Source organism: Astyanax mexicanus, chromosome 2 (genome assembly GCF_023375975.1).
Source record: "Astyanax mexicanus isolate ESR-SI-001 chromosome 2, AstMex3_surface, whole genome shotgun sequence".
Classification (NCBI taxonomy): Eukaryota; Metazoa; Chordata; class Actinopteri; order Characiformes; family Acestrorhamphidae; genus Astyanax; species Astyanax mexicanus.
Window position 1 is genome coordinate 4,842,626 of NC_064409.1, and position 27,796 is coordinate 4,870,421.

Genomic DNA, 27,796 nt, shown 5'->3' on the forward strand with positions numbered 1-27,796 from the left:
TATACTTGTAAAAGACTTCATGCAGCTCCACCAGAGTTATACAGTGCAGTAACTATGTTCTGTTTTGAGAGTGGCAATTCTCCTTATGACAAGTCACAGACAGACAGACAGACAGACAGACAGACAGACAGACAGACAGACAGACAGACAGACAGACAGACAGACAGATAGATAGATAGATAGACAGACAGATAGATAGATAGATAGATAGATAGATAGATAGATAGATAGATAGATAGATAGATAGATAGATAGATAGATAGATAGATAGATAGATAGATAGATGTGGTACACTATTTTACACAGGTATGTATACTTGTAAAAGACTTCATGCAGCTCCACCAGAGTTATACAGTGCAGTAACAATGTTCTGTTTTGAGAGTGGCAATTCTCCTTATGACAAGTCACAGACAGACAGACAGACAGACAGACAGACAGACAGACAGACAGACAGACAGACAGACAGACAGACAGACAGACAGACAGATAGATAGATAGATAGATAGATAGATAGATAGATAGATAGATAGATAGATAGATAGATGTGGTACACTATTTTACACAGGTATGTATACTTGTAAAAGACTTCATGCAGCTCCACCAGAGTTATACAGTGCAGTAACAATGTTCTGGTTTGAGAGTGGCAATTCTCCTTATGACAAGTCACAGACAGACAGACAGACAGACAGACAGACAGACAGACAGACAGACAGACAGACAGACAGATAGACAGATAGATAGATAGATAGATAGATAGATAGATAGATAGATAGATAGATAGATAGAGCTATAAAAGCTTGCTTCACATGCCTGTGTAAAGTGCGATGTGTGTGAGTCTGTGTGAACACCAGTTTGCTGTGTAACATGAATATTCTCTTCAGAAAACTGATCTTTTCTCCTCCGTCCTGCAGAGCGGCCTGCAGTGGCACAGAGCCGCCATAGAGGGGCAACATTTCCCTCCAGATATGACTGATGTCCATCTCTCTCAGTCTGTCCCCCTCTCTCTCTCTCTCTCTCTCTATCTCTCTCTGTACTGCTCTGTCTCTCACCCGCCCTGCCTGTCCTCATCCAAGCTGTGTGGAGTGTGCAACATTCCTAAGCAGCAATTTAGTTAGCGGCACACACACACACACACACACACACTGACTGCTGTGCCAGGTGCCCTGAGGGCAGAGAGTTACAGCAGAGAGCAGTCAGGCTGTGAGAGAAGCCTGCAGGCCAGTGTCACACACACACACACACACACACACACACACACACACACACTCAGACACAGATACACACACTCAGAACTCCCACAGGCTTTACCCATCACACCTCGATTGCTGCTATCAGCATGGCCTATCTGCCTGCTGGCCTGTCTATGCGTCTATCCATCCGTCTATCTACCTGTCCATCAATTTGTCTGCACTTTTTCTAGAGTTTCTACCATTTACCTGCTGTCTGTCTGTTTGTCTAGCTGTCTGTTTGTCTCTCTTAGTCTGGATTTGCTCCTGGTTACAGGGGAATTCAACTAAAAGATCTTGAATAATTCAATAACATTCTATACAATTTTTTTTTAATAAAATTATATAAATGTAATCACTGATGTATAAGTCATTAACATCCATTACTTTGTAGGTAAAACTATAGATACTAGGGTTTAAAAAAATACTTCTGTAGAAGTTGAAAAAATATCTAATCAAGCTTTTTACTCTTTAAGTTAAAGTGTTTAAAAAGTACTGATTTCAAAACTACTTAAATTATAAAAGTAAAAGTAATGTAGGAGGACAAAATAAAGAAATTGAGGACCAAAGATTAGGCAGAGCCTAATTTTAAAATATTAAATGTTAATGTTAATATAATGATAATATAATTTGTGATGCACTAGGCTCCTGTCTGTTTCAGCTGCATATATGTTCCCATATATAAAAATGAATGTGTTTTAGTAGCTACAATGTAAATATATTACATACGTCTGCTATGTTCTTGCTGGAGTGTGGGTGGGGGGGGGGGGGGCGTGATGTGATGTGCAGGTATGATGGATAAGGCATGTATAAACCAATAGGGTGGTCGAATAGTATATGTTTATACATCTGGATGAAGAGATTTATCTGGATAGGGGGTTTTATTGAACAATGAGAAGTCGGAATGAAAATAAGCTGAAATGAAATAGGGTAGAGTAGAGTAACAAGGCTATTTTTTTTATAAAATAGAGTAGAAAGTAAAATAATTACTCCAGTAAATTAAAGATAACCAACATTTCTAATGAACTGGCAACCCTGTACACTGGACCACCTGCTGCTCACAGTTTTTGACTTTATTTTTTGTTAAAGCTGCTTGAGGATTGAGGCTTGTGGCGCTCTAACTGGCAGTTCAAACTCAGAGAAACCCGATGGATGTGGAGGCAAATAAGCGCAAGACCACACCAGCAGTCTAAAGAGCTCCATTCACAGGCCTCTGTTTGGCTTGGCCACCTTTAGGAGGCATGATTTACAATGGATCAACAAGCTTGTCCGGTCTAAAACACAGTGCAGCCTCTGCACCATGTCATCTGGGGTCATATGATGGGCTGGCAGCAGCTCTCTAACAACTGGTAAGAGCTTTCAGCTTCCAGCCAACCAAACATTAGCTTTAATCCATCTTAATCTTACAAAAAACCCTTTACACAGCAAATAAAAGCATTTAAAAAACAGCTACTGCAACTGTGTCTTAAGAAACAGGATTCCATACACTGTACCATTTTATTATTCTTATTTATATTCTTATTTTTACAAAAAAATATTTAAAGAAGCTTTGTTAATTTATTCACTTTGCTCCTGTGCTCCTCCTGCAGTTACAGAGATTGTAATTCACTTTTACTCAGCTACCATTAATACAAATTAGTGCTCTTTTAGCTATGAACACGCATTTCTGGACAAGCTGAGAAATACAGAACCGACATATAAAGTGAATAAAGCATGAGGACTGATGCAGGATAGTAATATTATACAATTTTATACAAATATTAAGCAGCATTAAACATTATGCAGTTCTTATAAAAGGACCCATGCAGTTATAATATATTTACACAGTTATATATATTTTACACCCATTCCAATGCTTACTGCTACTTTACACATAACAAACAGTATATTTTTACACCTTTTTCATCAACAATAAACAGAATACTCAATAGAATAACACTACAATTCCCATAAATTAGCTGCTTGCACTGTTAAAGTAGCAATCCGCCATAGTCAGAGTGCACCTGATTCTTAAAGAGTTTATTTCACAATATGGACAAAACACACCGATGATTATTTAAGAGAATTAGTAGAAGTCTCTTGCGCACTTCGAGCCGTGCATGGTGTACTTTTCCTGTCGTTATGATAGCAAAGACACACTGACGCCCTAAATCAAGGTGCCTATCGCTAAAATAGGGCCCAGTGAGTACATCAGTGAGATGTATGCACTCATTAATATGATAAATCCGATAAATGCAAATATATGATTTCTTTAGAGCTTACTCTATTTTGTGGCAAAGACCCAGATGAGCTTTTTTTGTTACGTTTGTGTAGATTAGATCATATGTTATAATGTTAAGGAAACCTAACAGAGTGGTTTAACCCTTTTCAGACCCTGCATCCATTACATTAGACATAATTTTGTATTTTCTTTATTTTTAACTGTTTTGTTGTGCATACAGTAACACTATTTGAGAGCTGTTGTGCCTCAGAATAGACCATGAACCAGCATGAACCAATGAAATAAACAGTAACTTGGCTATGATCACTGCACTGGAAAAAAAAGAGTGTTTCTAGAGACATTGAGGCAAAATAACAGATGGTTTATGAAATAAAAATGTCAATATGAAATATGAAATATTACACACAAGCTTCCAATGCAATGAAAATAATAAAAAAATATTAAATATTTTAGTTAATTGGATTTATTTGCTACATAGATTTTATAGCAGAATATTAACGTCTTATTTTCTGTGCATTATAGAGCTAAAATTATAGGGCCTTTATGATCAATTACAAAAAATAACACAGAAAGAAACTAATACTACCAGGTACTCAACAAAAAATGACTTTAAACCACCAAGAGCTAAAACCAATTCCATGTGTAAAACAGTAATTTACAGAGCCATTAAAGAGTGGAACTGCTTCCCTGATTCACTACTGAACGCTAATAGCAAAACAAGGTTAAAAAAAACGAATTAAAAAACATTATCTAAAAGACATGGACGATATATGAATATCCGTCCACATGCAGAATGTGAACTATAAGGGTTTCTTAATCCTACTTTCATTATTTTGTGTATGTATTGTCTATGAATTTGTGTACATCTAGTATACGAATATATGTTGTACTTGTCTTTCTTTTTGTTTTAATTGCTTATTGTGTTGTGAAATGTATTTATTAGTATAGAACTTTTTTTGTTAAGTGCATTTAACTATGACGTGTGATTTATATTTATGTGTGAGATGATAGTTGGACATCAGGAAGAATATATTGCAATATTGCAATCGCAGCTAATGAGGATCCAAATAAAACAATAAAAACTGACAAAAAAAATGCATTCTCAAGGGTTAATATGAAATGGTGCATTGTGGAGGAACCTAGCGACTCGGCTGTCTTTACACTGGGAGTTGATATCCGCAGTCTCAGGGATTTAGCAGAGTTTCTGCCTCTCTGGCTGCCATCTTTGATCTGCCTGGCCTTCTAACAAACATTCTCTACCTCACTAATCCACATTAATGGCCGGGTTAGATTCCATCTTTTCATCGTTACGGAGGGAGCGGGAGAAAGTGAGGAGCGGATGAGTGAGGAACGAATGAGGGAGAAGGAGAAACAGAGGGAAAGAACGAGAGGGAAAGAGCGAGGGATGGTGACAGCGCGGTGTATAAACGTTATTTTTAGTGGTCGTCTCTTTTCTCCATTTTGACGGCACCCCAAAACCCCCTAGTCATCTGGAAGCGGTGCTGAAGTGGGGCATGTTTCAGTAAACTAGCTCACAATGAAGAGTAATCAGCCATGAAATGTGCTCAAGGCTAGAGCTTTAGGCTTTAACTCTACTCCTCTATTCTACAGAGAGACAGAGAGAGAATGCAGGGGATTAGAAATGTCATGAGAACATGGCCAGGTTATCTGAGATCCTACGTCTGGTCATCTCTGTTTGTCATCTCTGTTTTGTCGAATCCTAGCACTACTTAATGATACCACCCCATTAACAGTACCCAAACATATTAGATGCTTTTTAATGACATCTTTTACCATTGCTAAAAAAGAAAGAAAAAAAAAAACTAAAATTTCTATAAAACACTGCCTTAACCAGCTTACAGATCATTGGGTACCACTTTAAAATAAGGGTATATAAATGGTTTATAATAGCTTATTAATGGTTATTAATTAGGTTGTAAATGCCTTAAAAATAATTACTAATCAGTTATAACACATACGTGGTGGTTAGTGGTGGAATGATTAAACTTGGGAGTTAAATGGTTAAACTGATGGAGAAGACAAAGTAAGTTGAATATCTGACAAGATCTGGAGTTTAACAATATAGACGGCTGTGGGTCATTATTTGGCAAACAACAGGTCATTGTTGCCCTTTCTACGTATGTGTTATAACTGATTATTAATGATGATTTTTAAGGCATTTACAACCTAATTAGTAACCATTAATGAACTAATTGTAAACCATTTATAAACCCTTCATAAATGTAGTCTTATTTTAAAGTGGTACTGATCATTGTAAGCTAGAGAAAATGAGAGAATAACTGCAAATAAAAAAAAAATAGTACAAAACTATTTGATGAATCTTGTTTGCACTTTCTAGGATACGTTGAGAGCTAATGTATCCATATTTTTCCACATTATACTAAATTTGGAATTACTTTTTACTCTATTTCATATGTTATATAACTAGGCATTTTTAACTTATAACAGCGTGTGAACTGTAAGTGTTTATGTCGGTTTATGTCGGTGTGTGTCTTATCTATGTCTAAAAACCTTAACTTTATGTATGTAATCCTCCATATCTTTGCTGTCCAATGAAAAACAAGTATCTCCATTTTTGTCGATTTTTAGTTTACTACATAATTGGAACAGACAAATTGTCCTTTACACTGTACCAAAATTTCTTGATGAATTCACCAATAGAAACACTTAAAAATGACCTGAAATGAACTCTTTTTACATTGACTTCCATTGAAAGTTAAGAAGTTTTATTTCTCTCTCCTGTAAAGTTACTGTTGTGGAGATACTTGATTTTCATTGGACAGCAACGATATGTAGCTTTAATTTTGGGAATTTGGGTGGTGGAAGGAAAGTAATGGGGACATACTTGGATCTTCTATTTTTTTTTTGTTTGTTTTTGCTATAAATTATATTATATATAAATATATAAAGGCCCAAAAATGTGTAAATAAAAAAGTTATGGTCCCAATAAGGGGGGGTGGGGGGGGGGTGGTGAGGCCAATGGATATTGTGGCCCAGAATTAGAAAAGAATGATAAAAAAAAGAAATGTCATGAAAACAAGCATGAAAATAACAAGATGTGTATAGCCATGACGAAGCTACTGCAAGAACGAAAAAAAAACAAAGATGGAAAACAGGGCACAACCGCAGGAGCGAAAGATGGAAAGAGCAAGAAAACATGGAAAATTTGGACAATCCTCGTGTCAGAAAGTTGCAATGGAACAGTTAATTGAGACGGCACATTTGCGGTTTGTAATGTAAAATCTCGACCTGACAGAGTGTTTGGTTGTGTGTGATTATGTGTGTGTGTGTGTGGGAGTGTGTGTGTGTGTGTGTGTGTGTGAGAGAGAGAGTCCGTGGGGATGCTGTAATGAAAGCTGTGAGGTTGTAGCAGAGCAGTTAGAAGCCTGGTGTTGAAGAAAGCAGTGGAACAAAGCTCCCTCTGACACTCACTCAAAACATCCTGCAGCCCCCATACAACCGGCCTGATTCTGTCTGTTCTGTGAATGAGAATGAGCCACACGCAGAGACCCCCCAATCCCCCCACCCAACCCACCCTCGCCTTTCCACACAGGAGAGTTCTGAGTGTGCCTGTACTTTCCAACCATATGAACTCTAAACTAATAGACGAAAAATCAGCAAAAGTAAAACCTGGAAAAATGTTGGTGTCAAAGAGCTCTACTTTACTGATCTGTAGCGCATCCGTCAATTGCAAATCGAGCATTTGGTATCGTAAGTACGGAAAAAATCTTTCCGTCTTTCTCGTAATTCTCTTAAATATCATGGGTGTGGTTAATTTTGGATGTAACATGAAATAAACCAATTAGTGTGCCAGTAGCTATTCCCTTTAAGAGCCAGGTGAGCTCTGACTTTGGCGCGTTCCTATCTTAACAGCGCAGCGCTTTTGTGTGTCTCGGCAGAGACAGATACTGACCTGAAAAAAAAAATAAAAATCTGTGGAAATGCATGAATTCCAGCTGTTGCCATAAATATCTGTTCACAATCTACATAAAAATGAAGAGCACTTCTGAAAAATGCAGAAGCAATGCACTGTTAAAATATCGATACACCAAATTTGCTCTTAAAGGGAATGCAAGTGACACACTGTTGACACGCCCAAAACACACCCATGATTAATTAAGAGAATTAGTATATGCCTTTTGTGCATTTCGAGCTGAGCTAGGTGTACCTTTCCCGTAGTTACAAAAGCAAAGACACCGACATGTACTAAATCACCTTATGGCTCGTCTACACATCGCAAAAATAGTTCTCTGTTTCAGTTTCTCTGATTTTGCTATTTATAGGTATATTTTTGAGTAAAATGAACATTGTTGTTTTATAATAAAAATATTGTCATTTAGAGCATTTATTTGCAGAAAATGAGAAGTGGCTGAAATAACAAACCTCAAATAATGAAAAAAAAAAGTTCATATTCATTAAGTTTTAAGAGTTCAGAAATAAATATTTGGTGGAATAACCCTGGTGGTTTTTAATCACAGTTTTTTATGCATCTTGGCATCATGTTCTCCTCCACCAGTCTTACACACTGCTTTTGGATAACTTTATGTTGCTTTACTCCTGGTGCAAAAATTCAAGCAGTTCAGTTTGGTTTGATGGCTTGTGATCATCCATCTTCCTCTTGATTATATTCCAGAGGTTTTCAATTTGGTAAAATCAACGAAATAATATATTAAAAAATAATAAATTGAAAAGCTTTGCGTCATAGTAACATACAGTCACCGGACCTGAACCCAATCCAGATTTGAGGCTTGGGGTGAGCTGGAGCACAGAGTGAAGAAGACAAAGGAGCAACAAGTGCTAATAAACACCTCTGGGAACTCCTTCCTTCAAGACTGTTGGAAAACTTTTCATTTCAATGATGCGAAGAGTGTGCAAAGCAGTAATCAGAGCAAAGGTTGCTATTTTTTAAAGAAACTAGAATATAATTTTTGTTAGGTTTTTTTGTATATGTACTATATACATATAATCACAGGAACTGAATGCAGTTAGTGGTTTGCCGGTGGCGGTACTCAACAGAGGGAACACCCTGCACCTGTTTAAAAAGGGGAGTCTATGAGAGGACCCAACCCCCCACCTGTCCAGCATCGGCCCACTTCCCAGGACTCCCCTGGCCCTCTCCCCATCACGCTGTTAAATGACTCCATTGAAGTCCTGTTTGCTCAAGTGGGCCAGGCCAATTATCTCCCTGCTTTCAGAGATCCTAATGACACCAATTAAGGCTGCTGTGAGGGCCGGGGCAGCAGGGTCAGTCACTTGTGTGTGTGTGTGTTTGAATGTTGGAGTGTGTGTGTGTGTGTGTGTGTGTTTGAATGTTAGAGTGTGTGTGTGTGTTTTTGTGTGTGTGTGTGTGTGTGTGTGTGTGAAAGGCTAAACTGAGGGGGAGAAATGTGTTTTGCTAAAAAGATTTTGTGAGAGGGCAAGAGACAGGAACGAAAAAAGCGAGGGAGTGAATGTGTGTGTGTGTGTGTATATGTATGTGTGTGTGTGTGTGTCTATTAGTGTGTGTGTGTGTGTGTGTGTGTCCAAGTTGGCTCAACAGGGATTTACTTGCCTATTATACCTGTCTATTACTGCCGCTCTGTTAGTGCCCTCTCAATCTCCTTAGCTCACACTCTAAACCCTCCTGCTCACTCAATATGTATAAATGCGGGTAGCAGATAAACCCCTCCCCATCCACCCCCTCTCCCCCACCCGACCCCTCGTTCTGAGCTCACACTGCCGTCAGAATGCTCTATTACTGCTTACAATAGACGTTTCTTTGGTATCAATCATTTAGAATCAGTAATGCATTTATTTATAGGTATATAAATAAACTACTGACAACATTTCTCCCAAATTCCAAATAAAATATTGTCATTTATTTACAGAAAATTGGAAATGTCTGAAATAACAAAAAAAAAAATGCAGAGCTTTCAGACCTCAAATAATGCAAATAAAACAAGTTCATATTCATAAAGAGTTTTAAGAGTTCAGAAATCAATATTTGGTGGAATAACCCTGGTTTTTAAACCCACAGTTTTCATGCATCTTGGCATAATGTTCACCTACTCCACCAGTCTTACACACTGCTTTTGGATAACTTTATGCTGCTTTACTCCTGGTTCAAAAATTCAAGCAGTTCAGTTTGGTGGTTTGATGGCTTGTGCTTGATCCATCTGTCTCTTGACTATCATATTCCAGATGTTTTCAATTTGGTAAAATCAAAGGAACTCATCATTTTTAACTCTTGTGTGGTGTTCGGGTCTGTGGGACCCGTTTACATTTTTCATTAAATGATACTAAAAAATATTTTTTCTAACTCAAACTCATTGGCATTGGCTCATTTTTTGTGAAAAACATATATCAAAACACATTTTCGATAAACACACACTGTACACCCCCCCCCCCTACACATTTATATTACATACAGTATGTTTGCCCAAGGGCTAATAAACATTTTTTCATTTGTAAATTTGAAACTAAACAAATTTTCTACTCATATCTTGAGTTTAATTCATTTTCTTTTACATTTTATTAAAAAACTAATAAAAAAAGAGTAGCACTTTTTGAAAGAAATGTAACATAAGAAAGGTAAAGGGCAAATATTAACCATGTAAGCTGTTTATATTGCTTACAGTTTAGGTGAAGCAAGCATGTGTAAAGCATTTTAATGTAAAATTGCTTAATTTTGCTGAATTAAATACAAGTAACAAAGTAAACGAGTAACAAAAATATGAACACCACACAAGGGTTAATTGGTCTCTTATTTTTCTTTGCAGAGCTGTATATTGAAAATAATACATTTAAAAGCTGTTTTTTATACTTAAAACTTTCTAACATTTTACTCACAAACAAAGACACTAATCATCCTACAACAAAACAATATGATGCGTTCAAAACTGTCCGCTTTCCACTTTCCACATTAACTACTTTTTAACTTTTTTTTCTGTGCTTACCGTGTTTGGAAATTATTGGAAGGAAACTGTAAAAAGAGGATCTTTTTCTTATATACGTATATACGTATTCACGTGTCCATTACTTTTTTAAGTGCTTTCTAAATCCTGAATGACACAGATACTGGATCTGCTGCCATAACATGGCATTACTTACAGATATAAAATATATAAAATAAAAAAGGTCTGTCCAGCGGTTTCCTTAATACAGCACAACACACACTCTCTGGTTATTTACGCTTTCAGTGTAAATACACACGTGCCCACATATTTACTGAATACTGGCCGTTACATATTTCCCATTTAAATGGTCATCCCCCCATTTGTGAGTATCTATGCAATACCAAACACTACCTGAGATTTTTATACTCAAATTCAATTTAAATTCAGAAATCAACCAATATCCAGCCTGGATATATCTAGCAGATTGCATGTGCCTGTTGGATTTAGGAAAAGCAATCAAATATCTTTTTTATTGATTTTTACAACTAGGAATCTTTCAATTGTAATAGAATATTGCAATTGCAACAAAAAAATGACACTTCTCTAACATTTGAGTTGCAAAATTGCTAATTTTATTCAATCCTATGTATCACTGAAAAAAAAAACCATAATGTACACTCTAAAAATCAGAGGTACGATATGAGTACTTTTATACACTCTTCATAATTGTCCCCTCAAAGGTACAGTATTGGTCTTTACAGGGTCAGATTTGTTCCTTCTGAAGTACAAAGTCATTTCTAACAGAAATAAGTACAAATTTGTACCATTTAACCTGCAGCCAAAAGGTACATTCAGTATTGTGTATCACTGCACTAATAAACAATATATATTTTAATTGCACATGTTTTATTTTAAAGCCAGACAATTTTCGATCATCAAGTTTTTGAGCCATATTTAGTTGATGATAATGTTTATAATTTTTATAATCCTTACTGGCACAAAAACCATGGGTACAAAAAAGGACTTTCACTGAAAGGTACTTTTTTTTACCTCAATATAAGGTACAGCCCCAGCGACAAGCTTTGTACTCTTTTAAGTACAAATCTGTACTTACTTTTCTTAGAGTGTATGAATACAGTAATATAAATAATACTCAAGGAACAGTAGAATCGAAAGTCTGCCTCAGACAAACATGCTGGATTTACCTGCTGCCCTTACCTTAGTCTATATACAATATCCAACATCATGCAAGTCACTGAGGTCACATTACTGTCTACTGTAACAGTAAAGAAAATGACTAATTTTTATTTATATTGCAATATCATATAAATACCACACCTGGCACATTCTCCACACACCTGTCCCTCGAACTGTTCAAAAACTGCAGCCAAAACAACGAGGAAAACTCTTAAGCATATAAAACTCAGCAATAGAGCACAATTTCCACTTTTTTACAAGCTCTGCTTAACAGATTAATGCAGCCTGGGCTTCGTTAAAGAGAAACGAGGGAGAAAACACACACACACACACACACACATTAACAGTTGGCCAGAAAAGTCAATTACAGCTGTGTTTATACTGGGCTGAAGCCACAGAATACTGACAATGAACTACAGATGAGTGAGAATGTATAGGAGATGATCTGAGACAATATATACAGCTCTGGAAAAAAATAAGAGACTATATAAGTTTCTAAATCAGTTTCTCTGATTTTGCTATTTATGGGTTTATGTTTGAGTAAAATGAACATTGTTGTTTTATTCTATAAACTACAGACAACATTCTCCCAAATTCCAAATAAAAAAAATATTGTCATTTACAGCATTTATTTGCAGAAAATGAGAAATAGTTGAAATAACAAAAAAAGAGCAAAACTTTTAGACCTTAAATAATGCAAATAAAATAAGTTCATATTAATAAAGAGGTCAGAAATCAATATTTGGTGGAATAACCCTGATTTTTAATCACAGTTTTCATGCATCTTGGCATCATGTTCTCCTCCACCAGTCTTACACACTGCTTTTATATAACTTAATGGCATTTTTCTATGCCAGTTTCTTTGATTTTACCTATTTGAAAACCTTTGGAATATAATCAAGAGGAACATGGATGATCACAAACCATCAAACCACCAAACTGAACTGCTTGAATTTTTGCACCAGGAGTAAAGCAGCATAAAGTTATCCAAAAGCAGTGTGTAAGACTGGTGGAGGAGAACATGACAAGATACAGGAAAACTGTTTTTCTGATTAAAAAACAGGATTATTCCACCAAATATTGATATCTATTTTCCTTTTGTACATTTTTAAACAGTTTTTGCTTGATAACAATGTAATGTTAATTATCACATACTGTATTGCCCAAAAAGCACAGTGCACATGCTAGGAACGAAGCGAACAGTGTGTGCAGATCCTCAGGCATGCTGGTCCATGTGTAAATGGCAGCTATTAAGGTAATTGTAGAGGCTGAAGTGCTAGCTCTCTGGTTTCCACTCACAGAGACGTGTGAAAAGGTTGTATCCTTTAAGAGGACAGAAACAGGACATGCCTCAGCAGCGCTAAACACTAGCATACCACAGCCGGAGACATTCTGCAACTGCTGAACGCACACTGTTCAGCCGACCATTACTCACCCATGTGCTAAAGCCATCGCCGAGACAATTAAACACGGCCGGGGCCCCTCGCCTGCTAAACAGAGGCCTCTGTTTGATCCTCATTTTCACCATCTTCCACAATTTGACTGATGAATCAGTGAGGAGCTGCTGACGGAGAAGCATATGGAACAAATGTTTTCTGTCCACATAACAGAGCACCTGCTAATCTGCAGAGCGTCCAGCGGGGCTCTCCATCTCCACAGCACCGCCTAAAAAACGCGCTCGGTCCGGTTCAGAAATCATTTCTTAAATATCTGTCGGGTTTCAGGTCAGGTTCATATTTCATATTCAGGGTCCTCATATTCCATCTCGCTCCTTTAATGAATTCTGGCCTGCGTTTACCCCCTGCTTCTCCTTTATTTTTCATCCAGACTTTTATTACCATAATCTATTTTTAATCTCACGCGCTGGAGTCACTCCTCACTCATGTCTCGCCTCAAGGTCCACAGAGCCGGAGGGGGGCGGAGGGGGTGAATTCAGGAAAGCAGAGTTCAGGAAGAACATGTGTATAAACTGTTATATTTACACAGAGGTTTAGACCAGGCTTACATTTGGTTTGTAAAGAATGGTGTCAGATTTCAATCAGAAATGGACAGAAAGTTCATCAAGGTTTAATCAGGTTTGAATCAGATGGTACAGAATTATGCCAGATTTTACTCGGGTTTCAGTTAGGTCTGGACAGGAATTTGTAAGGATTTAATCAGGTTTCAATAAGGATTTAATCTGTTCCAATAAGGGTCTAATCAGGTTTTAGTCAGAATTGAGGTGTAAACAGGTTTCAATTAGGGTTTAATGGGGTTTCAGTCAGAGTTCAATCAGGTTTCAATAAGGATTGAATTAGATTTAAGGTGTGGACACAATTTTGTAGGGAATTAATCCGGATTCAATAAGGGTTTAATCAGGTATCAATAAGGGTTTAATCAGGTTTTGTTTAATCATGTTCCAGGATCAGAACTGAATCAAGTTTTAATAAGGGTTTAATCAGATTTCAACATGAGCTTAATCAGGTTTCGTTTATTCAGGTTTCAATAAGGATTTAATAAGGATTCAATAAGGAATTAATCAGATTTCAATATAAGCTTAATCAGGTTTTAATCAGGGTTTAACTATGTTTCAGACAGAATTGAATCAGCTTTCAATATAAATTTAATCTTGTTTTAATATAAGTTTAATTAGATTTCATTTAATCGGGTTTCAGTCAGGGTTTAATCAGGTTTCAATAAGGATTTAATCAGGTTTTAGTAAGGTGTGGACATATTTAATTAAGGAATTAATCAGGTTTCAATAAGGGTCTAATCAGGTTTTTGAATTGGATCTGGTTTCAGCATAGGTTTAATTTAGTGTTAATATAAGTTTAATCAGGTTTTGTTTAATCGGATTTCAGTAAGGGTGTAATTAGGATTCAATAAGGGTCTAATCAGATTTCAGTCAGAGTTTGAATCAAGTTTCGACATGGGTATAAGGGATAAGTTTAATCAGATTTTGTTTAATCGAGTTTCAATACAGGTTTAATCAGGTTACAGTCACTTTCAGAGTTTAAACGATTTGGATTGAAAATGAAGGCAAGTTTGAGCTGAAACCTTTGGTAAAAAAGTTTTGGTAAATAGTAACAGTGTTTTCAGATCTTGGTTTGTTGGTATACTGAATTATTGATGCTGTGGGTGGGTTAAAGTTACACCAGCATAAAACACTGTTGTAGAAATCTCAGGTCTAATTAAAGGTCTAATCTATGGCAGTAACACTTCGCCCGCAGTGGCAGCACTACTTCAAAACCTCCCACACACGCTCCTGACCTCTGACCCCGGTGCTTTCACACAGCTTTCAGGCCCCAGGCTGTGCTGTCTGTCTGTCAGTGCTGAGATAACAGGGCCTGTCTGCAGGCCTCCACCACACTGCAGGATATTCTGTCCATCACTACAGGAGCTCCATAACAGTACCATCTCTACAGCAGCCCGTCAGCATCCATCAGTGTTCCCCGTCTACACTGTACTGCGCCTGCGCACCACTCTCACACATACGTGCACTAAAATCACCAGCAGTTCATTCTGGATTACTACAGACAGCATTTCTCCCAAATTCCAAATAAATTATTTTTATTTAGAGCTTTTATTTGCAGAAAATGATACGTTTTAAGAGTTCAGAAATCAATATTTGGTGGAATAACCCTGTTTTTTTTAATCACAGTTCTCATGCATCATTTTCTTGGCATCATGTTCTCCTCCACCAGTCTTACACACTGCTTTTGGATATCTTTATGCTGCTTTACTCCTGGTGCAAAAATTCAAGTAGTTCAGCTTAGTTGATGGCTTGTGATCATCCATCTTCCTCTTGAATATATTTTAGAGGTTTTTAATTTAATAAAATTAAAGAAACTCATCATTTTTAAGTGCTCTCTTGTTATTTTTTTCCAGAGCTATTTGAGTACAGGTGTCAAAAGACATAAGACAGCAGTAGATAAATTTATTTCATTTATTATCAGAGTTTAAGCGAAAACTCAAAGTTAAATAATAATTAAACATTGAATATTTAGTTATTTTACTTTAATACTTAAATAATATTTTTAAAAAGAACATATGATGTTTTTAGGTGCTCAATAATTGGTTAAAATTGGGCAATATTGTTTAGTTGTTGTATAAGTACTAACAAAACATAAACTCTTGTGATCAAAGGGGTTAAAATTAATTACATTCATCACTCTGTAGGTAGAAGTATAGGTACTTCTAAAGGGTTTAAAATACTTCTGTAGAAGTAAAAGTGTAAAAGGTACAGGTTTCAAAACTACTTAAAAGTATAAAAGTAAAAGTAATGTAAGAAGAAATATGATATTAAGAACAAAAATATTAAAGGTTCTTTGGTTCTTTTGCATTTAAAATGTATTAATTTTTTTGTTCACAGAAAGAACGATACGTAAAAAGTTGGCTGATTCAGAAATTAATATTTAGTGGAATAACCCTGGTGGTTTTTAATCACAGTTTTATTTTCATGCATCTTGGCATCATGTTCTCCTCCACCAGTCTTACACACTGCTTTTGCATAACTTTATGCTGCTTTACTCCTGCTGCAAAAATTCAAGCAGTTCAGTTTGGTGGTTTGATGGCTTTTGATCATCCATCTTCCTCTTGATTATATTCCAGAGGTTTTCAATTTGGTAAAATCAAAGAAACCCATAATTTATAAGTGGCCTCTTATTTCTTCCAGAGCTGTATATTTTGTATATTTTATACAACTGCTTATACAAGCTCACAGAGAATAGAGGCAATAGGACATATATGTGTAAAATATACTGCTTTCCATCAGTGTGTATTTTAAATGTGGTCTTCATACCTGTGGCTTCAAACCTAGAAGAGGAGATTCATTTTCGCCTGTATTTTTAGGGGGAGGACACAGAGAGACTGATTTTCTCTCTCTCTGAGTGTGTGTGTGTGTGTGTGTGTAAGTGTGTAAGTGTGTGTGTGTGTGTGTACACACACTCCTTCAAGGCAAGTTGGCTTGTGCAGGTGTGCTGCTGATGGTTTTATCTCTCTGAATCAGCTGTGGACAGCTTTCCCAGAGCCCAGCCAATGTCTGCAGCTCCTCATTCCTCCTCAGAACTCCAACATTTCATTAAATTAATCAATGTCTTAATCGAGCAGTCACATTCCAAACTTCTCTCTCTCTCTCTCTCTCTCTCTCTCTCTCTCTCTCCTACACACACACACACACTGACAGAGAGAGAGAGAGAGAGAGGAAGAGGTGTACCGAGTTCCCTGAATCAAATGTCAACATTTCCACATGAATTAAAAATACCTCTCAAGACCGAGACCATATAGCTGAAGCAGTTATGTTTGGCGTTAGTCGTGTTGGAGTTATATACTGTACAGTGTTTTATTCACATGGAAATTAAGCACACACTGAAACACAGCTAATTTAATTCAGGAATATAAAACATACGAGAAAAACTATAATTAAGTAAAAGTCTGGGTCTGTGTCAAAGTCTTATTCAATTTAGTGTGAACCTAAACACACTTTTTTTACAAGAACTACTAAAAAGTACTATTTGGTGCAGTATAAAAGCTTTTATAAAATAACCATATTTTAACCCTTTCAGACTTTCAGTCAATTACAATGGACATCGTCTTATTTTTTATTTTTATTTTTTTTCAAATGTTTTGTTGCACAGAACACTTATTCAGACCTGTTGTCCATCAGAATAGATCATAAACCAGCCAATGAAACAGTAGCTTAGCCCCGCCCACTGCACAAAAAAAAATATATAATTTTTTTATATATATATTTTTTTTTTTATTGTTGTCTTCTTAAGTAAATTAATGTATTAATTCACTCAAGTAAATTATTCAAGTGCTTATTATTATTATTATTATTATTATTATCATTATTATTTATTTATTATTATTTTTTTTTTAATAATCACTGATTTGCTTTCTTTAAAATCTTGTTTTGTTTTATTGTACAGCACTTTGGTTGACACTTGATGTCTTTTAAATGTGCTTTATAAATAAATTGACTTGACTTGATATATATACATATATAAGGTTTATATATAAACCTTATATATATATATATATATATATATATATATATATATATACATATAGTAAAAGTAATACAAACTTATTATTACTAATTCTTTGTGATTTAGAATTGTTTTTTTTATTTTCATGTTTTTAGGAATAAAAAAATAGTTAATTTAATTTATTTTTATATACATTTTATTTTAGGATAGTAGTGTCCTATTTTTCTGTGTATAACAGACAGAAAACAGCTTTCATATATTTATTCCATAAATAAAATAAATACTGAAGCCAAGAGTCCACACAGGAAAATCCCAGTCATTTTAATTTGTTATGAATTTAAGTAGTAGGCAAAAAAAAGGTAAAATACATGCATTAAGTTCATGTACATGCATTTCATTTCAATAATAAGTAATAATCTTCCAAAATAATACTTAAGTGTAATAATGATGTGCAACACTATGCTGCACACCTGTTTTCCACCGGGGAGGAGGAAAGACCTGGTCTGAAGAATGAAGTTGCTGTCACGCAAAAACCTTGTCTCTCTGTCTTTTTTTTTTACTTTTTACATAATGGGAATCTGCCTGTACTTTTACAGAATTTTATGATGAACAGACCAGTAGAAATGCACCAAAATTACGTGGAATAAAATAATATTACATGGGTTTTAATAAAATAAAATAAATCCTAATAAGTCCTTCTACTGTAAATATGGCATTTTCGAGTAATTCGAGCGAATGATTTTTATGCTCACAAAAACAAGGAGCTCGAAGGGAAAGGAGCATTTTTCGTCCTTGATCTGTTACAGGGCTGCTGTGATGATAATCAGTTATCTACATTTATAACCTGCTTTAACAGTATATTAAAATATATTTTTATACCCAACGAAGTATACTAGAAGTGTGCAACTCACAAAAGACAGGAACAAGAAGCTTATTTGTACTCTAATGTAAAAATATTATACATCAATTCTTAGTACATTTATAACATACCCGGTGTATAATAATAATTACTATACACATGATTACAGTTGTAATAATCATTAAATATATTATAATTTTACTGTAAGCACATTTAAAATATGGGGTTACATACATACATACAAGTAGTTTATATATTTTTAAATGTTAAGTATCTTAAGTATATTTAAAATAGTTACATTTTAGTACAGTTAAGTACACTTACCACAATATAAGTAGGCTTTTGTACTATTTTTATACTGTAATTAAAGTATAATAAGTACAAACCCTTTAAATATACTGATTAAAAATGTGGCTACAAGAAGACTTTAGTGCATTATAGCATAATAATGCTTAGCATACTTTAATCTACTTTTTTTTCACTAGGGTGGTTTTACTTTAAGAAGGCTGTGTTTGTCTATTGTTGTGACCTAGGTGAAGATCGGAACACATTTAATGACCAATTTATGCAGAAATCCAAGTTGTCTAATTGTAACTGTAGTTTAATCTGATGTGAGCAGTAGTAGTAGTAGTAGTAGTAATAGTGAGCTATCAGACACTACAGCTCAATCAGACTGAGAAGGAAAAGATAAATCTCCAGACGGACACAAGGTGGAGGCTGTCAGCTGTCAGTCAGGAATGGGAAATGGACCTGAAGGTCAGGATGAGCTGTACTTCAGCACTGCAGACTGGTGGGGGAAGTGGTGGGGGAAGCAGTGGGGGAGGCGGCTAGACAAGTGAACGGAATACCAAAGTCGTGAAAGCAGCAAAGTGAAGGTCAGGACACTGTTACAGGAGCTCTTAACCTTGTGTAGACTTTTGAGAAGAGCTGTGAAGAGTGGCAGTGGCTGACGGGCAGGAAGGTGAGGTTAGTGAGGATGAGGTCTGAAGATGAGTATGTGCTACAACACACACCTTCACTTCTACATTACACCCTGCAGACACACACACACACACTCTTAAACAAAGGGTGGAGGAATCTGGACTCTGGGGTTCTTTACTGAAGAATGGAAAATGAGCTTGGACTATATGGATACTCAAATTTTGATTTTTGATTTTTTTTGGTAACACATTTTGGTTACATGAAGTTTTGACTAACTAACATCAGTGTTGGGAGTAACGGCGTTAAAACTAACGGCGTTACTAACGCCGTTACTTTTTTTCAGTAACGAGTAATCTAACTAATTACTATGACTGTAACTATAACGCCGTTACCATTTCCGACACCCCGTTACTGCACGTTACTTTAGCAGCTCTATGAACTTTTTTTTTTTATTTCGCTTTGCCCTGGTTAACCCCTCCTCTGTCCGGTGAACTTGAGCTTCTGGCCGCTGTGCCTGTGGGTTGGCGTGGTGAAGTGAGGCACAATTGTGACGATTTGCGTGCTCTAATCAATTCAGTGATTGCCGTGGACAACCCAAGTTCCGAATTAAGGACGTTAAGCTCTTTTTAGCTGCTCCGGTTTTTGTGGTGCTGCTGCTTTCTATTTTAGAGCTTAGATTCTCTGCCCGAATCCCACCTGACCTGAGGACCGACCCGAAATCAGGCTCCTATTTTTATTTTATATAAAGCTCTGGTGTGATAATCACAACGTTGCTAAGTAACCAATTATTATTGTTCACTAAAGCGAACGAAATAGCGAAAATTGAAAGTGAAAAACATTTGTGTTAACTGAATCTAATAAAAACGGTAATTAAAAGGAAAAACATAACTATCTCGAACTGTATTTTGTGTTTATAAAACTAACTAAAACGAACTGAAATTACTGATAGAATACCCTAATTTTTGTGTTTAATTTATTTATAAGCGCTGTTGTACAGCGGAGTTGTACAGCGGGAGTTGTTGTGCCGAGCGCGCGGCACTCGTGGTCCGTTAGTTCTTGTGTAAAGCGCTCGCGCTAGCAAGCCCAACCTAAAATGAACAGAAAAAATAAAAACAAAATAAAATTAAACTATAATAAAAATGAAAACTGTAATCACGTAGCTCTGGGCGCACGTGAACGCCTCGGCGTTTGACTTGCAGCATTGTGTGTAGCTGTTCTTAAAAATCATTTAAATTAAATGATAGTTCTATGCTTCTATGTTACAGTGTTAATTAACATAATTCTGATTATATTTCGCTCATTCAATCAGCCCGAAAACAGACAGTTTATGGGGCGGATCGGGTCAGGCTCATAATGACAGTTTATGGTTCGGGCTTGGGCAGAATGTGCACGGGCTCCGGCTGGGTCGGATTTTTTGGGCACGATCTAAGCTCTATTCTCTTTTGGTGAAGCTGTTATATTAATACCATTTTAACGGGCATTAAATTGTTGTTTTTGTCCATTATTTTGTTTTATATATACATATTTCTTTTGAGTGTGGCTTGGTTTGTTAAATTTCATCCCCAGACGCGTTTTTCCGCTTTTTTCAGTATTACAAGTTTTAGTAATTTTCTTTGGTTGTGTGGAGAATTTCGTTTTATTTTTTTGAAATTCGTTAGATTATATTTTTGTCAACATTTTGGGTTTATTTTCGTTTGTTATTTTTTGTTATTTTTCTAATAATAATAGTAAATGCATAATTGATTTCCTTTTTTTGACGGGCGAATAATAAAAAGTAACGCGATAGTTACTTTTACTGGTAACTAATTACTTTTATAGTGGAGTAACTCCGTTAGTAACTCAGTTACTTTTTTGGAGAAGTAACGAGTAACTATAACTAATTACTTTTTCAAAGTAACGTGCCCAACACTGACTAACATGAATTAATGCATTAATTCATGTTAGTTAGTCAACGCTTAATGTAAAGTGTTACCATTTTTTTACACATATTTTTAATTTGGTTGTTATTTGTATTGTTCTAAAGTTTCATATTGAAATAAACTAATGCCCTCTGTTTTCCTATCTTGTGTTCCCAGCTATGTGGTCTTTAAAGCACATGGCCTTGTTTTGTTATTGTCATGTCTCCGCCCTAGCCATTTGTGTTGTCACCTTGTGTCTTGTTTGTAACCCCGCCTCCTCGTTACTGGCTCCAGGTGTTCCTCACCCTCCGCTTGTATTTAAGCCCCTTTGTTTCAGTGTTCCTTGTGAACTCTTTTGTGTGCTACTTTGTTTTCTTAGTTTTTTAGCTTCCCAGTGTTGTTTATTGTGTTTCTTGCATTTCTGTGTTTGTTTTCTGTTTTTGTTACATTGCTTTATTGAAATGTAACAAAGTTTTTTCGTTCACCTGTAAAGATGCCTTTTTAAGAAAGGTAACTATTTCTGTGTATTATGACTCTTTGCAGTGGACGACATACTGTATATTTTACACTTAAATCTGTGATTCTGAAGTTTTAAAGTTTTTATTTTTTTTGACTGGCAAAAAGAAGTCCTACTTTAATCAAAGTTTCAAGAGGTTTCCTCTGCTCTTCTGAGGCTTTAACACAAGCTAGTGGAGTCTAATCAGCTTAAGTTCACACTGCTGTTGGAACAAGGTTTAACACACACCAACAAATATCAAAAAAAAAAAATATATATATATATATATCTGTAATTCATGTTTGAATTCCCTCTTTTTACTAAATCATTCATGTTAAAAAATGCATCATTACGTCAAAAAGAACAAAAATATGAGAGATTACTGGCTATTTCAATGTATTTTCTCCAATAGTGTTGCTTACTTACTTACAATTACACTTATATAGCACTATATACACTTTTTGCCACTAAAGGATACAATTAAATTCTACACACATTCAACACACTATTGAGAAGAGGCAGCCAATCGCACACAGCATACTCTCAACCGGAAACCACCGTTCACTTGGAGGACTGTATCAGGGCATGTTTTAGGGTTTTCAATTGTAATCTGGGCATAGAATATTCAATTTTCATGACCTCCATGTTTTTGGACTGTGGTAGGAAACACAAAAAACATGCAGAAAACATGGAAATCCCACCCAGATATGGACTTGAACCCAAGACCCCAAGCGCTAAGAGATTAACATGCTAACCACTAAGCCAATGTGTTGCCATATGTTGATTTCTAAAGTTCCTTAATACAAAAAACTCACAGGATCCCTCATCTAGAGCTTGTTCAGGATGCTCACAGCATATAATGAGACAATGAGACACTGTGATTGGTCACTGGGCCCATTGCCTATTGAGGTCTTCTGTGGTGTCAGAGCTGCAAAGGCCAATACCACTATAATGATTAGCAAACAATGTATTGTTCTGATCCACATTCAACTCAAGCAAGTAGCCCTGACTACACACACAAACACAACCCATCATCACTACACAACACATACGACAGCTTATAACCTCTAACAATGAGTCTTTGAGTCTTTATAGAGCAAAACAAGACCAGAAACATGACCTACATCAAAATGATTCGCTGCTACAATTATGTATATATAGGAATTGTCATGATTTAACAGTATTAGTAACAACCCAGCGAGAAAAGAAAGAAGAGAAGACAAAAAAGACAAGAAAAAGAGTATTTGTTAAGAGTATTTTTTAACTATTTTAAGATTTTCTGTAAAATGAAATACTGTTTTACTAAAGAAAACTTTTTATAGGGTTTGTAACAATATTAAAACCATTTTTATACCAATTAAATAACGAACCACATACGTGATGAACATTTTAACATCATTTACAACACCATTTAAGCATCTAAAAGCTTCTTTCAACTGTTTTATATGTGAGTTCTCTTTTTTTAGGACGTTTTTAAAGCTTGGTGTTATACAGCACAACAAACTTGGTGAAACTTTTAACCAGGTAGAAAAGCGTAGGAATGCAATTCTACTTGCATATCTTAAGAGCATTACAGTCAGAGCATGAACATTTTAATATTTAATGTGTTAAGAACATTCAGATAATAGAAATAAAATATGAAATATTTGAAATATTCTATCTAAATATATAATAAATAAGACAAAATTGCTTTTTTTTTTAGTAAAGTCAATATACCAGCTTATTCACGTTAATGGGCATATCTACTGAGATAATCTAAATGGACAAAATTAATATTAGAAAAAATGATAGTGTTCATTTAAGAGGCCTAATTGTGGATGATGGAATGATGTAGGATGTTTTCACCTACTATGTACTCCAATATAAGTTCTCCAATCAGCAGCCATACATCAGTTAATGACATACACTGATATACACTCTAATACACTAATAATAAACAGTGACATTCTACACAAAAAAAAAACAGGAAACACAAATCATATACAGTACTGTGCAAAAGTTTTAGGCACCTAAGTGAATTATACTAATTCTTTTATCTCAGTAATACGAGTGTTTTGTCTAAAAAAAAAAAAGCACCACATATGATTTAAACAGGTGCAAATAAACATAAATGCAGTAAAAAGTAACACAAATTTCTCATTTTTAGGCAAGTATGTTGTATCCTGTGAGCTGAAGCTGAAGAACAAAGTGTAGAGATTCCAGATTTCTCCTGGATGCTCATCAGCCTACATGTGTATATTATGTTCAGTTCCATCAGCAGCTCACCTGGTTTAACATCAGATTTGATTGACCAAAACAGGTGTTGAGAACTGTGATAAGAACTAGAAATAACTCTATTAAACTCAGATTAGGAGGAGAGATTAGGAGATGTTTTAAGGAAAACAGTGCTGTAAAATTGCTGATTGTATTTATTGTAACGCTTCAGTGTTTTACGGATCTAATAAACTTTTAAATAAGCTTTTTCTTTACTTAAAATTCCCACAGGTGCCTAAAAAAACATATGCACAATACTGTATATAACTCTTTCTATATCTCTCCATCTGAAGAAGCTGTTCTGAGAGCATGTTCTGCTCCTCAGTGCAGCATGAAGCTGCACTACTACAGATAGACTGAAGGATATCGTGGATTACAGATCGTTATATAGAGATTACACAGAGAACAGAACCCCGGTCTAACAGAGCGCGCGCGAGTATATCTACACTCAGAGAAGAGTTTAACTCTGATAAAGTTTCCTCCTGAGTTGGGGTTGAGTTAGAGAAGCTGTGAATAATGAAAGTGAGAGGAGGGCATTTGTGGGAGAAACACAAAGCAGAGAGAGAGAGAGAGAGAGAGAGAGAGAGAGAGAGAGAGAGAGAGAGAGAGAGAGAGAGAGAGAGAGAGAGAGTGAAGCAGGGTCTTACTGCTGTGGCGCTGCGCTGATCTTCTTCTGCTCCAAAACTTTCCCAAAACTTTCCCAAACTTCCAGCGCGTGTTTCCTTTAAGTTCTGGAGATGTTGCTGCTGCTGTACTGGGAGATCTGGGTTCTCGGAGTGACTGTTCTGGTGTTGAGCAGCAGTGTGAAGACAGTTCTGGTGAGGAAAAGTGTACAGATTCCACCGCGGTGTTCCTGCTGGAGCTGGCTGGAGGAGCTCTGCGTACGGAGAAGAGCAGAGCGGGCTGATCTCTCTCTCTCTCTCTTTATGTCTGAAGCTCTCTCTCTCTCTCTCTCTCTCTCTCACTTTTTCTCTCTTAGCTGTTTAGAGTTCCCTCAATTTCGCAAACTTTCTCCAAAAGTCTCAAACGTTATCCAAAGTTTTTCAAAGTTCTCAAACTTTCTCCAAACGTCTCAAACGTTCTCCAAAGTTCTTCCAAAGTTCTCAAACTTCTCCAAAGTTCTACCAAACTTCTCCAAACGTCTCCAAACGTCTCAAACTCTCTCTAAAGTTCTTCCAAGCGTCTCAAACGTTCTTCAAACGTCTCAAACTTTCTTCAAAGTTCTTCCAAACTTTCTCCAAACTTCTCCAAAGTTCTTCCAAACTTCTCCAAACGTCTCAAACTTTCTCCAAACGTCTCAAACTTTCTCCAAACGTCTCCTCGCTCTCTTCAGAGCGCAACAGGTGGGACTGAAACTCCTGGAACACTCTGGGGGGCTTCCAGTACAGGCTAGTAACGCCACCACCAGTCCTCCCAGTCTGCACACTCCAGCCGTGTGAGAGGGTCCCAGACTGATGCTCTCGCTCGCGCAGCTCTACGGCTATAGCCTCTGTTCACACACACACACACACACACACACATGCGCACGAATGCACACTCATGCGCACGATCACACACACACGCAAACGTAAAGGCACGCGCGAAAAGTAAACTGAACAAAAACACAAGTAACGAAAAAGTTTCTGTCCCAAAAGACTTTGAACACCGAAGCGCACGCTCTCACAGCACACACACAAACTCTTTTTTGTAAGCACGATATATATATAGATTCTATTTAGGCAACGCGCGCTCACAAACACACACACGCGCTGCAGTAGTGCTGTCCCGGTCTCGGACTGAATGGGTTTGGAGGAAGGAGTGTGTGCGGGCCGGGGTTTACCCTCACAGGCCTGCCCTCCTCCTCCTCCTCCTCTTCTCGGGGGAGGGAAACAGGCACGAGCGGGAGCGCGCATTCCCACTATAGGTATCATGTTCTCACTGGTTTAGAACTGAACCAACGGGAGCGCGCGTTTCATTTGAAACAGGAGTGAAGCAAAGTGAGCGCGCATTTATTTTGTTCGAGTAACTAGTGGTGAACTGCGGGAGCGCGCATAACCACTGAATCAGGAGCAGGGTAGCGGGAGCGCGCATTTATACTTAAGTCAGTGCTGCTGTTTTAGTGGGAGGGAGCGCGCATTAATGTTCCCGCTAAATCAGGAGTGCGGCAAAGGGAGCGCGCATTAACCCTTTCAAACCTGAATGATAAAAATATAATAAATAAAAAAATATATATTTTATTATTAACATTTTCTGTCTGTAATGCACGCAAAGGAAGACTCTAATATTCTAATATAAAATCTATATAGCATTAAAATCCAATTAATTAAAATAAGTTACTGTTTTTAACGTAAATTTGGATTCTTTATTTTATATTTAATATGGACTTTTTTGTTCACAAGCCATACATCCCTAAACACTAAAAAAATAAAATAAAAAAAGTGTGATTAAAAATCACATACAATTAGTAAAAATTAGCTCTTTTTATTTGCCACTTTGGCTTTAGTGTTGAGTGTTTTTTTTTCAAGTTTTTAAGTTATTGTTTTATTGGCTTTTAAACTTTTCAATTGGCTCGTTCGTTAATAGTCTATTCTGATAAGGGTTAGGTTAGGTTAGGTTAGTTTATTTATACCCAAAGGTAAATTTGGTTTACAGTATGTGAAGCAGCATCTCGTTACAAAAAGAAAATTTACCAAAAACAACCACAACATATAATAAGCAAAACAAAAACAAAACATACAATGAGCAAAACAGGCAAAACATACAATAAGCTAAACAAACACAGACTTACACATAGCACAAATATCTTTACAGTTTCTTAAAGTCTCTGTGCCTTATTTGTTCTATTTGCTTGTGTTATTGCTGCAGGGATAAAACTGTCTTTGTATCGTTTTGTTCTACATCTTGGTACTCTAAACCTCTGACCAGATGGGAGTGACCTAAATTCACTATGCAGGGGATGAGCAGTATCCCCCAAAATTGCACCAGTTACCCGCTTTAACTGTCTGCCATACAAGGATTCCACGCTGAGTAGCGGCTTACCAATCAGCTTACTGATAAACAACAGCTCTCACCTGATTTAACATCAGTAGGATTTGAATTATCAAACCAGGTGTTGAGAACTATGATAAGAACTAGGAATATCTCTATTAAATTCAGATGAGGAGATATTAATAGATGTTTTTAAGGAAAACAAGCAATATGTAAAATTTCGAATTGTATTTATTGTAATACTGCTGTTTTGCTGAGCTAATAAACACTTACTTCACAGATAAGAAGCTTTTTCTTTACTGAAATTCCCAAAGGTGCCTCTATATATATATGAGAGAGAGAGAGAGAGAGAGAGAGAGAGAGTTGAGGTGCACATTGAATTCTGCCGTGATTTGATCAGCTGTGGTTTTGTTTTTTTGGATACAATCCGGGTTAGCACCCAAACATCCCTTTCAGACAGCTTCCTCTTACAGCGTGCACAGTTAATCCTGTTGGATGTGTTTGGACCTTCTTGGTGGTATGCTGACATTACCCTGGATCCCGTGGCTCTTGATGCATCACAAAGACTTGCTGTCTTGGTCACAGATGTGCCAGCAAGACGTGCACCAACAATTTGTCCTCTTTTGAACTCTGGTATGTCACCCATAATGTTATAGTGTGCATTGCAATATTTTGAGCAGAACTGTGCTCTTACCCTGCTAATTGAACCTTCACACTCTGCTCTTACTGGTGCAATGTGCAATTAATGAAGATTGGCCACCAGGCTGCTCCAATTTACACACACACAAACACACACACACACACACACACACACACACACACACACACACACACACACATACACACAAAGTGTGTGAATTGACGGTAATGATGATAATAGAGCTCTCAATCAC

At 36.4% G+C, this 27,796-nt stretch overlaps 1 protein-coding gene across 1 annotated transcript in view; it reads right to left on the reverse strand.

The window, feature by feature from the left end:
* wnt5b (wingless-type MMTV integration site family, member 5b) overlaps positions 1-25,718 on the reverse strand; it is a 150,692-nt gene extending 124,974 nt beyond the window's left edge. The window contains exons 1-2 of the mRNA XM_049475013.1: positions 25,220-25,718; positions 24,584-25,167 (exon numbers count right to left, since the gene is read on the reverse strand). The gene's annotated coding sequence lies outside the window, so the exon portion shown is untranslated. The remainder of the gene's footprint in view (positions 1-24,583; positions 25,168-25,219) is intronic.
* Positions 25,719-27,796: the final 2,078 nt, after the last annotated feature.